The sequence below is a fragment of the Ursus maritimus genome, unplaced genomic scaffold (assembly GCF_017311325.1).
Source record: "Ursus maritimus isolate PB19 unplaced genomic scaffold, ASM1731132v1 scaffold_12, whole genome shotgun sequence".
Taxonomy (NCBI): domain Eukaryota; kingdom Metazoa; phylum Chordata; class Mammalia; order Carnivora; family Ursidae; genus Ursus; species Ursus maritimus.
Genome location: NW_024423564.1, coordinates 12336679 through 12353839, shown reverse-complemented (window position 1 = coordinate 12353839; position 17161 = coordinate 12336679). Strand labels below are relative to the sequence as shown.

The 17161-nt window shown below is 43.0% G+C and overlaps 1 long non-coding RNA gene across 5 annotated transcripts in view; it reads left to right on the top strand.

The window, feature by feature from the left end:
- Window positions 1–17161, top strand: part of LOC103675042 — a 38938-nt gene that overhangs the window by 7646 nt on the left and 14131 nt on the right. For 4 of the 5 annotated variants that reach the window (XR_005834065.1, XR_005834063.1, XR_005834064.1 and 1 more), the window contains exon 2: window positions 13477–15864. This is a non-coding gene — a long non-coding RNA (uncharacterized LOC103675042). The remainder of the gene's footprint in view (window positions 1–13476; window positions 15865–17161) is intronic. The other variant, XR_005834062.1, reaches the window with a different exon arrangement.

The window sequence follows — 17161 nt, the reverse complement described above, 5'->3', positions numbered from 1 at the left end:
CTATTTGTCTACTCTTTGCCAATACTGCACTGTCTTGATTACTGTAGATTTACAATAATTTGGGTAGTGTCAGTCCTCCAACTTTGTTCTTCTCCATCAATATTGTGTTGGCTATTCTGGGTCTTTTCCTCTCCATATAAACTTTAGAATTCATTTGTTGATATCCATACAATAAAACTGTGGTTTTGACTGTGATTATGTTGAATCTATAGCTCTAGCTGGAAAGAACTAATATCTTGACAATATTGAGTCTTCCTATATGTGAACATGGACTATTTCTCCATGTATTTAGTTCTTCTTTGATTTCTTTCATCGGAGTTTGGCAGTTTTCCTCTCACATGTATTTAATTAGATTTATACCCAAGTATTTCATATTTATGTCATAATGCTAATGTAAATGATACTGTGCTTTTAATTTCAAATTCCAATTTTTTATTGCTGGTATATAAAAAAACAATTTACCTTTGTCTATTGACCTTATATCCTGCAAACTTGCTATAATAGCAAATTAATCCCAGGGGCTTTTTGTTGATTCATTGGAATTTTCTACATAGAAAATCAGGTCATCTTAAAAAATTTGACAGTTTTACTTCCTCCTTCCCAATCTGTATACCTTTTATTTCTTTTTGTTTTATTGCATTAGCTAGGACTTCCAGTATAATGTTGAAAAGGAAGAGTGAGAGGGGACATCCTTGCCCTGTTCCTATAATTATATTTTTAATGATTCCATTTTATCCCCTTTTGTTGACTCATTAGCTATAACTATTATTTTGTAGAATACAGTCTAGCTGCAAATATTATACCATTTCACACACAGCATAAGACCATAAAGCGGTATACATCCATTCTCCCCTTCCTGGCCTTTGTGCTACTGTCATACCTTTTATTTCTATAAATGTTATAATTATTGGTCATAGTTTGGCTTCTTTACACAACAGGCAATTTTTTGATTGGATGCACAGCCTTGTGAATTTCACCTTGTTAGTACTAGATATTTTTGTATTCCTATAAATATTCTTGAGCTCTGTTCTGGAGCACGGTTAAGTTACTCAGAAATAGTTTTATTCGTTCCAGGCTTGCTTCAAACTTTGTTTGGTGAGACCAGAGCTGCCTTTAGTCTAGGACTAATTTTGTTCTACAACTGAGGCAGTATCTTTATGAGATCTCTACCCCAAATCCCATCAATTACAAAGTTTTCCACTCTGGCTGGGAGGAACATGAACTCTTCTGGTGCTGTCCTCCGCTCCCTTTGTGTGGTTCTGTCCAGCTGCAGATAATTTTCTCACGTGCATGTGCTGAGCAGTACTTGGCTAGACTAGAGGGAGACCCTCTGGGGGTGTCCAGCACTTTCTCTGTCTGCAGACTCTAGCCACTTTGGCTCCCCAGACTCCCATTTCCATTTCCTCAATTACCAGGCACTGCCTGGCTTCCTCCTCTCTGCTTTGCAACCTAGAAACCCTTCCAGAAGTCATCTGGATGACTGTGGGGTTAACGTCATTTGTTTCCCTCTCTCAGAGACACTGTCTTGATTGCCTGAGAGTGTCCAAACACTGTTCATTACTCGTTTGTCCAGCTTATTACTTGTTTCAGCCGGGGAAGCAAATCTGGTTCCTCCTACTCTGTCTTGGTTGGAATTAAAAGTCTAAAATGTATTTTTTTATGTGGGTTGTGAGGAGGAGAAAGTGTAAAAAACACTGCCTTTAAAGACCCATTTTCATGAGTAATCAGTTCTATCCGTTGCAGAGTGTAGTCATGCAAAGGTCAACCAGCTTTAGAAGATCGCCTCTTTCACAGAACCCTCCTGAGTTGTCTTTTTAAAAAGGAGTTAGAAACTTGTATGAAGATTGAGAACTTGAATTCAAGGGGCATAAATAATCATTAAGATCATGTCTAGGAGACACTGGGAAATTGAGGCCAGCCCTAACAAACCGCACAGAACGGCCTCACGGTGAGGACGGACCATCAGCAGAGAACTGAAACGGTCCTCTCCTACCTCCCCTGCAGGCAGTGAGAGCCTGCCCTTGGCCTTGCGGTGGGAGAGAAATGGATTAGCTTGGCTCATTCTAGAGCCCTTTGAACACAATTAGAGCAAATCCTTCTTAGCACTAAAGTTTTATCCTCCGTGTAAATGAGGAACTTTGGGGATATAGTAACCCAGTTCTAGGACCTCACGGTATTTAGTAGCTGAGGAAATGTCACTTCCAAAGCTTCCATATGCAAATGCCTTTCATACCCGGTAAGGTAGAGGAGAATCTCAGACCTTACATCTGACAAGGTATGCTGAGCTTACGCCATGGCTCTGGCCACCTATTTATTGGAGAGCCACTTGAATAGAAAATAGCTCCTAGAGTGCCCTGGGCGGCCCAGTCGGTTAAGTGTCTGCCTTCAGCTCAGGTCATGATCTTGGAGTCCTGGGATCGAGCCCCACATTGAGCCCCTTATCAGGCTCCCCGCTCAGTGGGGAACCTGCTTCTCCCCCACCCTCTCCCTCTGCTTCTCCCCCTGCTCATTCTCTCTCTCATTTTTTTAAAAAATGGAAGATGGTACCTCTCCTTACTTGCCAAAATGAAACCATGCGGAGCTCTAAAGTGAAGTCCATCCAAGCCTAGGAAAAACTAAGAAAATCTCATTTCTACTCCCCAAAAATCAAAATTGTCCGAGATGTCCCAGGTGACGATGATTGTTGTGGGCCCTGACTGACCGTCCCTTAGAGACTGTCCTTTCCAGAGATTCAGTTTTTCCAGTGACAATGCCCCAGGAAGCCCTGGGAGCCACTCAGCGCTGAGTGCTGCCTGACCTCAGTGCGTGCTAGGAAGGCCGGATATGAAAGCACACTCCTTCCTCCAGAGACCTTGGCTCTGGTTCAAGGGCAAAGGTGGGTGAGCTGATAGCAGACTTGGCACAGGAGCTACTGGGATCTGCTGAAATGGGGCCACCTCACCAGCAGGCCAGCAAGGTGTCCCCGCGGCCAGCAATGTGCTCCCTACTCTCCCATGCCGGTGTATTTGTGGGTGGCCCTATTTATCCATACTGCTCCGTAGAAGAGAGGGTCACTCTGTATTTGCATTTTTCAGAGACGGGAGCTCACTTCTGCTTTACAACAGCAGCCTTTCCTCCAAACCAAAATACCCAGTCTCAGGATGGAGACAAGTCTGTTATGATTGGAATTCTCCCGGGGACCCTCTAACCATCCCCCAAAAGGACAATTACTGGTCCATTTATAAAGTGTGCAAAATATTTCATTTCTGTACATGGAGAACATAAGTTTTCCCCCCACTGAGACTTTGTATTTAAGCATAGGTCGTTAAAGCCGGCTGTATTACCCAGCCAAGGTCCTTGGCACAGTTTTATGCACCGATTTCAACTCCTTTCTCTTCTTTGTTGCCTCTCCTGGCTCCTCGTCCTCTTTCTCCCTCTTCTCTCTCTTTTTTTTTTATCCTCTTCAATTTCTTTTTTATTGTAGCAACATACACTTAACATAAACTTTACCATCTTAACCAATTTTTTAAGTGTACGATTCAGGGGAATTAGATGCACACACACTGTTGTGCGACCATCACCACCACTCATCCCCACCCCTCTCTTTTATTTATTTTTTTTTAAATTTAAATTCAATTAACTTACATATGGTGTATTATTAGTTTCTGAGGTAGAGTTTAGTGAATCCTCAGTTGCCTCTAACACTCAGCGCTCATTATATCACGTGTCCTCCTTAATGCCCATCACCCAGTCACCCCATCCAGCAACCCCACCCCTCCAGCAGCCCTCAGTGTGTTCCCTATAGTTAAGAGTCCCGCCCCCTCTCTTTTTATCTTGTAAAACTGAAACTGCACCCACTAAGCACTAACTCCCCCTCTCCCCACCCCACACCCCCGCAGCCCCGTCACACTTCCTGTCTCCAGGGTTCTGACAGCTCCAAGTACCTAACTTGCTTCAACTACTTCTCCTTATCCTGCTCTTTCCTTTCTACTTGTAGCCAACCCACGTCTCATTCTCTCCTCCTAGAAACAGAATCTGTCCAGATTTAGTGGTTGTCTGTAGCTGCCAAAGGATTTTTAAAACTGTAAACAAATCAAAAGATAGTTTGAGAATAGTGCCCCTGGAGTACAAAGGTATGTATTATAAAAACAAATTTTCCTGTCCTGTCCCTTATCCCAACGTCACTTCCACTCCTCTTGGCTAACCATTGTTAGCAGGTTGCTGTGTATTTGTCCAGAATTGTTCTAGGCTTGCAAGGCGTTTATAGACAGCATACTGGTTAATAATAGCCACTCTGGAGCCAGGATGCCAGAGGTGTGAATTCTGACTTTGCCATTTACTTGGGTGATCTTGAGCAAGTTGCTTAACTTCTCCTTCTTTGATTGCTTCATATAAAATTGAAATAATGTTAGTATCTGTTTTATAGGATTGTTGTGAAGATTAATAAGTTAATAAATGGAAAGCACGCAGAATAATGCTTGGTGTATAATAAGCCCTATACAGATATTATTGTTGTGCATTATTATTGTTGTTATGCCTGTATTTCTATCTTTGTTACACAAATGGGATCATACCGAGCGTCCTCTTCTGCAAGCGGCAGAACATACCATCGGCATCTTTCTTTCTTTTTTTAAAAAGATTTATTTATTTATTTCATTTCTGTACATGGAGAACATGTTTTCCCCCCATTGAGACTTTGTATTTAAGCATAGGTCGTTAAAGCTGGCTGTGTTATTTATTTATTTACTTATTTGAGAGACAGAAAGAGCATGAGTGGGGGGAGGGGCAGAGGGACAAGCAGACTCCCTGCTGAGCAGGGACCACCCCACACACACACATCCCCCCCCCCCAACGCGGCCTCGATCCCAGGACCCTGGGATCACAACCTGAGCCAAATGCAGATGCTTAACCAGCTGAGCCACCCAGGCGCCCTCATGGATATTTTTCAATATTAATTCAACCTCATTCACTGTAAGGACACAGTATCTGATTGCATGGTCGTAAGAGTTGGAGTTGTTTTTAAATCCGGGGTACTAGAAACTAAAGAATACACAGCAGCAGATCCCACAGCATGTCCCAAGATACTAATCTTGGTGTTCTGGGTTGTGGGCACAGGTGGGGGACGACACTCAGAACCTGCGTTTGCTTTTGTCAGTGCTGAGCTCCTGTAGGACGGGACTGATTTCCTTCTGTGCTCCGAGCGCTGCTGATTGCACTGGTTCACTCACGGGGGGTTAGCCTTCACAGTCGCTATTCTTATTGATCAATTCTTATAAGTGACCCTGTCCAAACATGGTTTTCCGGCAGGCTCTTGGAAGGGAAGTCATCCCCTTCCTGCCCCTTCCCATGACCTGGACTGGAAAGGGCCGATCCCTCGGGGAAGGACTATGTATAAGCTGGCAGGAAAGGAGCCTGTGAGAGCGCATGAGTGATGGGAGCATGAAATAAACAAACGGGTCGGCGTGTGCGTGCGTGTGCGTGCGTGTGTACATGTCTGCATGCGCATGCACGCGTGTGTGGACTCGACGTCATGACTTCTTCCCTTGCTTTCCAAGCCTGTTTACTCCTCTATTACTTTCTGCTCATCTTATATCTGGGAAGCAGAGTATGAAGACCATGAAGAGCCAAGAACTGTACCCAGAGCTAAAACACAACACATACAACACAACGCGCACCCCCGGAACACAACACAGCATAAAGTCGAGAGGCATGAAAGTCTGGGGAACACCCTCCTCACAGGAAATGAGTATAGTCTGTGGCTCTAAGTACCACTTTTGGGAGCTTGGCTCAACGACCTATCAGCTTCGTGATTTAATCACCCTGTGTTTCATTTTTAAGGTGATAAAGATAATATCTCTTTTATAGACTCACTTTGAAGACTAAATGAGGTAAATTCATCAGGTGCCTCTATGAGTGCCTGGCACAGAGTAAACACTGGATAAATGTCACCCATCGCCATCACTGTATCCAAATGCCTCCACCCACCCCATCACTCAACTTTAGTTTCCTCTCGTGCCAATTCCTCAAATTTCATCTGTTTAAAGTGAAATCACACACACACACACACACACATGCACACACACACACACACAAAACTATCACACAGAGTTTAGCAGAAAAAAAACCACAATTTCTCATTTTAGACATTTTTTCCCCTAAAGAGGGCTGGAGCCATTTCAGAGACCATCTGACGAGATCCTATAAGCAGGAGGCACAGAAATCCTTCTGGACTTTTGAAATCAGATGGGCATTTATTCAACACATTCTTTTACGGGGTAGTTTACAGAATTAAACTAAAGCCAGCAGTCCGGGAACTTACCCACCTAAAATGGTCGGCATAGGCAGGGCAAATTATTAAGGTGAGGTTTAAGTGTTTAATACCCCTTGTTCTACTGCAAGTCGTTTTTCATATTCTGCTGAATGAGTCACGGAGGCCAAGCGCTAATGAGGGCCCGATAACACCCATTCAGGGTGCGCTTCTTGTTTTCTAGACTTGATGACAATGACTGAGCCGTGTTTTATTCTCCAGACCAATGTGGCCTGTGGGGTGTGTCTCCAAAGAAGAGAATCAGAAAAGAATCAGAAAGATGCTGGCCATGGGGCTCTAGAAATCCAGCTGCCTTCTCCCGGTTTCTGGATGCGCAACAGCCCCATTGTGGGTGGAGAAAAACGCACTGAAGCTTTTCTGAAAGCATATTTGAACGTGGACCTCCGGTGCATAGATTAGCAGCCAGCTCCCAGCCAAGGCACCCCCTCCTCTCCTCTCCGTCTTTGCAAGAGAATTCAGTTCCATTTAAGTCCAGGGGACATGGCAAAAACAACACTCCAAACACCACTTCCATTTTTGGCAATGGGATCCTTCAAAGTGAGAAATCGCCCTTCAGCTCGGAAGTCCTTTGGATTCTCTCTGTACCTCATACATCAGTTCCGTCTGCTCACTTCAGAGGGAAGGAATAAAGCCTGAGAAGTTGAGGCTCATTTTCTAAGTTGTTTTATAGAAGCAAGAATGCTAATATCAGAAAAAACAAAAACAAGAGTCACTGATTTTTAACACTGGAAGGATGTCAGCTAGCCATCAATCACATGCTGCACTTTTTGGATGAGGACACTAAGGCCAAAGGGGCTAAGGGCCCAAGCTGCACTTCGAGAGTATCTATCCCCAGGACAAGCCATCTTAGGACCCCAGAGAGGCTGAGAGCCATGCCCTTGTTTCCCCTACTTACTTGCACTATTAACTTCCTATTAACCCTTACTGATTATATATATATATATATGTATATATATATATATATGTATATATATATATATATATATCAGTATATATATATCAGTATATTGTTATATATATATATATATATCAGTATATATATCAGTATATTGTTATATACTAAGTGCTATACTACGAACGAAGCGAAAGTCTACCCTACAGGAATTTACAGTGACCAGTTAACTTCTTTTTCTTTGAATACACTTCATCTCTCATACTCCTCATCCCTGTCAATGAAATGCTAAGCCATTCTTCTTTGTCATGTTGGTTCAAATCCTTAGAGTCAGTGGTGTTTTGTGTTCACTCCCTTTCGATACATCCAGTGCTGTTAGTTATCCATTTAAATACTCTCTCAACAAACATTTATTCGTCTCCCACCACGCACCAAACCCTGTTGCTCTCCGTTCCTTCTGCTGTCACCTCAGCCCCAGGCTTTATTGCCTTCCAACCAACTGGCATCTGCCAGAACTAGCTGGCTGCCTCCAGGCCAACCCCTCTTATCTCCAGCATGTCTTGTCTGAGGAATTGTTCCTTGAACAACTCACCGGTCATGCTGTCCTACGGTTGACTTCTTCCTATTACCCACCAATTCAGGTCCAAATTCCTCCCCTTGGTTTTCACGTTTTCCTGCAACCACTTTCTCTACTCAAACTCATTTCCCCACTGTTCTCACCTAACTCTTCTTTAACTGGTAAAATTCCACTCATCCTTCAAGGCATGGTGTCAAGTATCATCATCGAGGTCCTTGTCCTCAACGCCAGAGTAATGGTTTCCTCTCGGGTTACTCCAGGCGCTCCCCTCTAACACAAGACTGCTCAAATTGCTGTATGCTTCCTTGTGCGTTAGCTCTGTCCTTGCCTGGACTCTGAGCAGTTTGAACACAGGAATCATCCTTTTCGTTGTGTATTCCAACGTCTAGCAGAGTGTAGGGGCTCAGTAAACACGGATTGAATGAATAGCTCCTAGCACAGCACTGAGCTCTCCGCAGGCGCTCAAGGAAAACTTGCTGAGCACCTGCAGGTAATCTGACGTCAGAGCTCATCTTCCAGTGATGTAGGCGGGGATGTCAATGGCACTTATGACCCAAAAAACAAATTCATAAGAGCATTGTTGCTTAAAGAGGAACCTTCCATTTTTTGGGTGACTGAGGCCAAAGAGGCTCAAAGGCTAAGAAGCACTTTTAAAATTGTCCCTGGGACAAGCTGTCCTAGGACACCAGAGAGTTCTCCTTTAGGGGGAACCTTCCCTTTTTGACATGTGATTTCAAAGAATTAGAAAGAATGTAGTTTGAACTCATTTGGAAATGCTGAGGAGTACAAAGATTATGTGTCCGAGGGAAACAGTCCTACTTTACCAAGACTAAGGAAGACATATCTAATCTGGAATTAAAACAATATAATTAGCAACATGAAACACACAGGGGCCGTGGTAACCAAGATTAAAATAGATGGGATCTTTTTTTAAACTTTATGCCTAAGGTGGGACTCAAACTCACGACCCTGAGTTCAAGAGTTGCATGCTCTACCACTGAGCCAGACAGGCACCCAAAATAGATGTGATCTTTTTTTGCTGGACCATTTTATTTTTTTTTATTTTTATTTTTTTAAAGATTTTATTTATTTATTCGACAGAGATAGAGACAGCCAGCGAGAGAGGGAACGCAAGCAGGGGGAGTGGGAGAGGAAGAAGCAGGCTCATAGCGGAAGAGCCTGATGTGGGGCTCGATCCCATAACGCCGGGATCACGCCCTGAGCCGAAGGCAGACGCCCAACCGCTGTGCCACCCAGGCGCCCCTGCTGGACCATTTTAATTACTAGTCATTTATTCAAGGGGATCCCCCACCCCATGTCCTTACTACCAGAATGGGGTTTCTCATTTCCTTTAAGTCCTCTCCTTAAATACCTAAGCATTTAAAATTAAAGACCGCTTTTTGCTATTTGTCAGTTCATATGGCGTTTTCACCATTTTTTAAAGAATGGTTGCATCACAAAATTGAGCATATCAGGATGATACCAGCTATTAAAAATGCACTTCCTATGATATGCAGACAACTACAGACATTTCACTGAAAAACACATTGTGTACTTCTGGAATTACATATTGTATCAAACATTTATCAGTTACGTATTATAGACAAGATGCTGTGCAGAAAACTATGTGGTACCCCAGCGACTCCTTGCTCTCAAGTTTACCAAATACAGAAGGAGGATTGGCATTGGGAAGTTCATCACCCACACCCATCACATGGCTACACGAATTGTGGTCTTTCCATTATCAAGTTCATTGCTTGGACACGCCATGTCTCTGTATGACTAATGATTCTGAGCAGGGCATGAGCATGAAGTTCCTGAGGAGCATGTGTCTCTTGTTGTGGCTGCTGAATCGGCCCCTCCCACCATCCGGTCCCCACGTAGTGCCCCCACTACTACGGATTTTGCCCTGAATGCTTTTGGTTCATCTTTGAAGTCCCGGAAGCCAAGCGCACAGAATCTCCTTTGGGTTTAGAACCATACTGTCTACAAAATAATTGCAACTACTGAAGTCACTGGAATGCATTTGGGGACACAATCTCAAGAACTAAAGAGCTACGGTTGAGTAAAGCATGTTTCCATCTCAATGCACTGAAGAATGAAAAGGTTCCCAGGACCTCTGGCATTCCTCCAGGAAAGGACTATTACATCACAGAGGAGTTGGATTTTTGCCTAGTAGCCTTTGGAATGACCTTAACTTTATATACTTTTTCAAATAGATGCCCTGCCTCGTGATTTGGCAACAGGAGAATTTTCCCAATCTATGATATCGAAGTCATCTGATACTTCTATTCCCCTGCAAAATTTTATATATTCTGGATCCCAATGAGCCTCAGCCCCAGGACCGATACAAGAGAATTTGTCCCGCTTGGGCCTCCCTTTGCCAATGGCAGTGACATCCCACCCTTAGCAACAGGCACGTGCCTTAGAGACACAAAATTCCTTTCGGTTCCATGGAATTAATGTTAACAAATGTAATCTATGTGCCAAAAATTGTGTGTAGCCACTGAAAGTTAAACAAAAAAAGAAGATCTGGTCACTGATCCTGAAGAACTTACATGCAAGTCCTATATAATATAACGTCTTAACCAAGCAACATAGACTTGGAACCACTGGAACTCAGAAGAGAGGGTTGTAGGCCAGCATGGGGGGTGGGGAAAAGCTTCTTGAAAAAGATGGCATATAACCTAATTTCTAAAGGAAGAGTAAGGAAGAGTCACTCCCCAAAAGTAGGAAGGGTGTTCTTGGCAGATGGAACAGTATAAGGAAAGGTCCGGTGGTATAGGGAGATGGGCTGGGATAAAAAATGCAAGCAGTTAGGCATGAGCTCAGAATTTATAAAAGAAGCACGAGGTGGAAGGTGGGGACAGAGGTGAGACAAGGAAGGGTAAATCTATAGGAGACAGGATGTGGAGAACCTTGAATGGCCTGCTAAGGAGTTTGGACTTTCTTCAGCACACAGTGAGGACCCATTGTTGAGTTTTGCTTTGTTTATGTAGGGAGCTGTTTGGGTAGATAACATTTTATTGAATTTGCCTTTTAATGTTTTATTATCATGAAACTAATACTTATTTTATTTTAAAAACAAAAAAACTAGGAACTACAACCCAAATAGCGAAAATAATCTTAAAAAAAAAAAAAGAAAAAAAAAGAGAAAAATGCTGGAGGCATCACATTTCCTGATTTCAAAGCCTATTACAAAGCTACTGTAATCAAAAGTATGGTACTGACATAAAGACAAATATACAGATCAATGGGACAGAATAGAGTGTCCAGAAATAAACCACATATGTGGTAAATGATTTTTGACAAGAGTTTGAAGACCATTCAATGAGGAAAGGACAGTCATTTCAACAGAAAGTGTTGGGAAAACTGGATAGTCACACATAAAAGACCAAAGTTACCCTTATCTTACACTATACACAAAAATTGACTCAAAATGGATCAAATATCTGAACATAAAGGCTAAAACCAGAAAGCTCTTAGAAGAAAACACAAAGGGAAAGCTTCATGATATTGGATGTGGCAGTGATTTCTTGAATACGATATCCAAAGTGCAAGCAACAAAAGGAAAAATAAGTAAATTAGACTATATCAAAATTTAAAACTTTGAAAAACAATTTAAAACTTTCGTGCATCAGAGGACACTATCAACAGAGTTAAAAGGCGGGGCGCTTGGGTGGCACAGCGGTTAGGCGTCTGCCTTCGGCTCAGGGCGTGATCCCGGTGTTATGGGATCGAGCCCCACATCAGGCTCCTCTGCTATGAACCTGTTTCTTCCTCTCCCACTCCCCCTGCTTGTGTTCCCTGTCTTGCTGGCTGTCTCTATCTCTGTCACATAAATAAATAAAATCTTTAAAAAAAAAAAAAACAGAGTTAAAAGGCGACCATGGAACTGGAGAAAATAATTGTGAATCATATATCTGATAAGATGTTAATAAATTACATAGATATACACGTATGTACGTACATATGTACATAGACACATATCCAATATATACATAATCTCCTAAATCCCAACAATGAAAAAAACAGCCAAATTAAAAATGGGCAAACTGAGTTGAATGGTCATTTCTCCAAAGAAGATATACAAATGGCCATTAAGCACATGAAAAGATGCTCAACATCACTGGTCAGTAGGGAAACACAAACCAAAACCTCAATGAGATACCGGTTTCCATCCATTACGATGGCTATTACTAGAACGGACAAATGATAAAGTGGTGTGAGGATGTGGAGAAGTGAGAAATGCCACTGCCAGTGGAAATACGGAGAATAGCATGGCGGTTCCTCAACAAATTAAAAATAGCATTACTGTATGATCCAAAAATACCACTTTTGGGTATACCCAAAAGAACTGAAAGCAGAAACTGAGAAATATTTGTGCACTCACGTTCACAGCAGCATTACCCACAACAGCCAGAATATGGAAACAACGCAAACGTCCACTGACAGAAAAACCGATAAGCCAAATGTGGTGCGTGCATACAACGGAATATGATTCAGCCTTTAACATTTTTATTGATTTATTTATTTATTTTAGAGAGAGAGAGTACAAGCAGGAGGGGGTGGAGGAGCAGAAGGGGAGGGGAAGAGGGAAAGAATCTCAAGCAGTCTGCCTGCTGAGCAGGGAGCCTGGCGGGGTGGGGGGTGGGGCTCTATCTTAGGACCCTGAGATCATGACCTTAACCAACTGAGGCACCCAGGTGCCCCCAGAATATTATTCAGCTTTTAAAAGGAAGGAAATTCTGATACAGTCTACACCACGGATGGGCCTTGAGGATATTGTGCTGGGTGAAGTAAGCCAGTCGCAGAAAACCCCAAAAAACCCAAAAAACCAAACCCCACAAATACTGTATGATTCCACTTATATGAAGTCCGTAAGGTAGTCGAAAATCAAATTCATAGACAGAGAGTAGAATGATGGTTGCCAGGAGCTGGGGAGGATCTAACGGGGACAGAGTTCCAGTGCGGGAAGATGGAAACAGTTCCGGAGTTGGATGGTGGGAACAGTTTCACAACAATGTAAGTCTACTTCATGCTCTTGAACACTTAAAAATGGTTAAAATGCTAAGTTTTATGTTATTTAAATTTATCACACACACACACAAAAAAACCCACCTGCAAACACAGAAAAGCAAGAAAGTTACTCATGGCTATACACAATATCTCCCCGTTCCTATCCCCCCATAACACTCTGGAGTAGGACATGGGAAAATACAGGATGCAATTCAATTTGTGCTTGAAGCAGTATAGAAAGAAGAATGGATTTCAGCAGGACAAAATCAAAGGCTGGGAGACTGGTTAGGCGGTGATAGCAAAAAGCCAAAGGATGAGGACAGCCTGCACTGGGGAAGTGCTAGTTTGCTGCTAAAGAACAGACATATTAGAAATATATTTAGGACCTGAAACGAGCAAGATCTGGTGAGCGACTAACGGGGAGGATGGAAGAAATGAACCCAGGTACCCAGCTTTAGAAGTTTAGTGACTAGTGCACCGTTACTTGAGACTAGATACACGAGAGATACGCAGAGAGACAGAAAATATAAATGGGAAATTTTAAGTCATTTCATCAAAACTTACAATAATTCAATTAAAACGTTAATAGTTGGGAATGTGATGGTGGTGGTTTGTAATTTGTGAATTTGGTTAAAATGACTATTTCCCAGAACTCTCTCCTCTTTGTATGTTTCCGGTTAGGGTGGACCAAAGAGGCATTGTATGTGAGCTTTGGAAAGCGGAAGGGAAGCAGCAGCCATGTTTTCACGCACGTAAGTTTGGTGCAGAAGCAGGAGGCAGGGATGGAGCTCGTGCTTGTTGTCAATTATCTCCTGGCTCATCTCCTTGCTGTGGGGCTACAGCCAGTCCTGCAGCTGCTCCACCCCCTCCTGGATCTTCCTTCACGTTTTCCGACTCCTGGGACAGGTGAGTATTTAGCTCCATGGCAAAGTAGGCCAGCTCTTCCTGTAGAAGCTAGAGGTGATGAGAAACTGACGCAGGTTCCAGAAAATCTTCATGGGCCTCCAGCTCACGGCTCTGGGTTCCAGCCCGTTCCTGCTCTTCCTCCCCCACTTTACCTCCTCCTTCTTTGCCCCACTTCCCTCCCTGCAGACGTCGTGCTCTGCCTCAGGCACAGAGAACACAACCTCACGGAGACCATTTAACCACATGTCACAATGGTGTGAGGTCAAAATCTCGAGGGGTTTTGCCTCTCTGATCAAACTCTAATAGAGAATTTTGTGCTGGACAGGATTCCAGGGTCTAGGGCCTGAAGGATAAGTTCTCTGAATAGGTTCCGGGTTATCTGGAATTCAATCTCTAATTTTGTTAGATTTAAAGGTATTTACTAATGGCCCTGTTTCCAGTGGTCAAGAAGACACTAGCACTATGTAGCACGAAGTGGCAAAAGCAGTTACACAAATTGTCATAGCTTGCCACCTTTAATCAAATGCCAATAGAACAGGAGTTGGCAAATTTTTTCTGAAAAGGGACCGATAGTAAATATTTTAGGCCTTGTGAGCCACCACCACTCGTCTCTGTGGCTGTAGCTCAAAAGCAGCCACTAAACAGTAAGTATGTGAATGGGCGTAGCTGTGTTCTGATCCAACTTTATTTACAAAAACAGAGAGCAAGCCAGATTTGGTCCGGGAGGCTTAGTTTGCCAACTTCTGCCATAAAAGGTAAAGCTTTGGGTGAACAAGTGTCTGCTGCCATAGGATATTTTAGTGACAATACGAGCTATAATAGGATTGATTGGTTGCTTCTAAGTGTGCTGGAGAACTTCGAGAAGGAAATGATGAGCTCAGAGCTTTCCATTCTTATTCTTAGCTCAAGGTCCATATAGGGGATCTGAAATTGTCTATGAGCACCCTAATAGAACCCTGACTGGTACGGTGATGAGAGAACTGAAATCAGTAGATAAGTTGCAGGCAAACTGAAAAAGGAGTGATAAATCTGTAGGCGAGGCCATTTGGGACGTGCTAAATTTGAGGTGCCTATGGGATCTCCAAGTAGAGATGCTTAGCAGACACCCCCCACGTACATGATGATTATAACCACGGAAAGAAATGAGATAACCAGGAGGGGGAAACAGAGAGAGAAGCAATGAGCTAAGGCAGAACCCTGAGGGACCCAACCTCCAGGGGATGGGCAGAGGAAGAGGGACCCGCAAAAGACCCTCTGAGAATCTAAGACCCCTAAAAGAGAGGAGCCTCACAGAGGCCACAGAAATGGAGAATGTCAAGAAGCTGTGAGGGACGGCAGGCGATAGAACTGGGTCTGGTTGAGGCTGAGAAATTCGGTGAGTCAAGATTGAAAGAGACAGGAAAATGGCTTCGGAGGAAACGACTGGAGAGGAGGAGCAAGATGCGAATCTTAATGTAAGAGGTTTACGTTAGCACTAGTGTTCCCTTCTTTACGTAGCCATTGAACTTGGGGATGATGCACAGAGGTCAGATAAAGGAGAAGTGGCTGTGGGGCTCCCTTCCACGTGGGCAGAAGGACTGCGTGAATGAAAGGCGGGAGCTGACGGAAGCTGCCTGGCGGCCTCCGTCCAGTTGATGAAGTAGCAGGCGCCATTCGAGAGAGGAAGTGGAGGGCTGTGTAGAGAGTTGGAGGAGAGAAGTGAAGTTTTGGAACAGTCACCTAAGAATGGGGAAATCTGATTTAAGCAGTGCAGACATCATACCACACAGCCATATGGATGCCCTTGGTCTGTGACCTAGGCAGTGAAGGGAGCATTTTTCTCTTACGCACGGACTGAACAATACCAGACGTGTTTGTTCGCAACCAGACCAGTTCTTAGACTTGAAATTTGTAATGTATATTTCTTTCGGTAACCATGGAAGATGAAAGAAAAAATAAAAATTTTTCTGGCTTTTAGCAGCTCTGAGAGCATCCTTATAAATTCCTACTTCTCTAGGGAAATTCTCTGACCACTCATATGGATGAGTTAGCCAGACCAGATACAACAGTATTGACTCCCACAATAGCTTACCGAAGTATTACTGGCCGATTTCTGCTTCTTTCTCCATGAAACTTCTTGGGATTTGTTCTTGGAGAACTGCAACCAGCCTTCTGAAATGCCAGGTGAGTAACTGTGTAGCTGTATGTCTACCCCGTCACAAACTCAGTTTTCTCCTGATAAAAGAAAACATAAAAACTAGAATTTGGAATGCAATAGGAAAATGAAATCAAAAGTCTATTGGTAGGTTCCCCCAAATATCTAGAAAGTTTCTAAAGAAATTTTGCTAACCATACCTATAGCAGAGGTATAAGTTCTTTGGTAACCCAACTGTTAAATGTAGTTTTTAATGGGTATTTTTTACTGATGAATAAGAAAGAAAGAGAGAGAGAGAGAGAAGAAAAGCAAAGAAAGAGAGAGAGAGAGAAACAAACAAACAAACAGTTCCGTGTGAACTAGGGTGTACATACATTATTTGGGGGAGGGGGAGGGGCACAGGGAAAGGAAGAGAGGGAATCTTAAGCAGGCTCCACATTCAGCACAGAGCCCAACTTGGGGCTCAATCTCACAACCCTGAGGTCATAACCTGAGCCAGAATCAGGAGTTGGATGCCTAACCCAGTGAGCCACCCAGGCACCCCTGTACCAATTTTAAAGTGTACGATGCAGTAACTTTTTGTATATTCACCGTGTTGTACAACAATCACCACTAATTCCAGAACATTCCATCTCCCTAAAAAGAAACCCGGTACTTCTCAATTCCTTCCTCCCCCCATTTCCTAGCAACTATTAATCTACGTTCTGTTTCTACGGATTTGACTATTCTGGACATTTCTATAAATTGAATAACAGAATTTGTGAACTTTGTATCTGAATTCTTTCACTTAGCATAATGTTTTTAAGATTCATCCATGTTATAGCATGTATCAGTACTTCCTTTTTATGGCTGAATAATATTCCATCATACAGCTATACCACATTTGGTTATTCACACTGTATATAGCCATTATATGGCTATATCACGTTTAGTTATTGGATAGTGAAGACCATCTTCACTATCCATCCCCAGAATTCTTTTCATCTTCTCAAACTGAAACTCATAACCACTGAACAATAACTCCTTTCCTCTCTCTGCCCAGCCTTGACAACCACCATGCTACTTTCTGTGTCCATGAATTTGACTACTCTAGGGACCTCATGTAAGTGGAAGCATAGAGCATTTGTCCTTCCATGACTGGCTTATTTCATTCAGCACAATGTCCCAAAAGTTCATCCATGTTGTACGTTGTGTTGGAATTCCCTTCCTTTTTAAGACTGAAAAATATTCTGTCGCATGTATATGCCACAACTTTTTTATCCATCTGGTGATGGACACCTGAGTTGCTTTGGGTGATTGTAAATAGTGCTGTTGTGAACGTGGGTG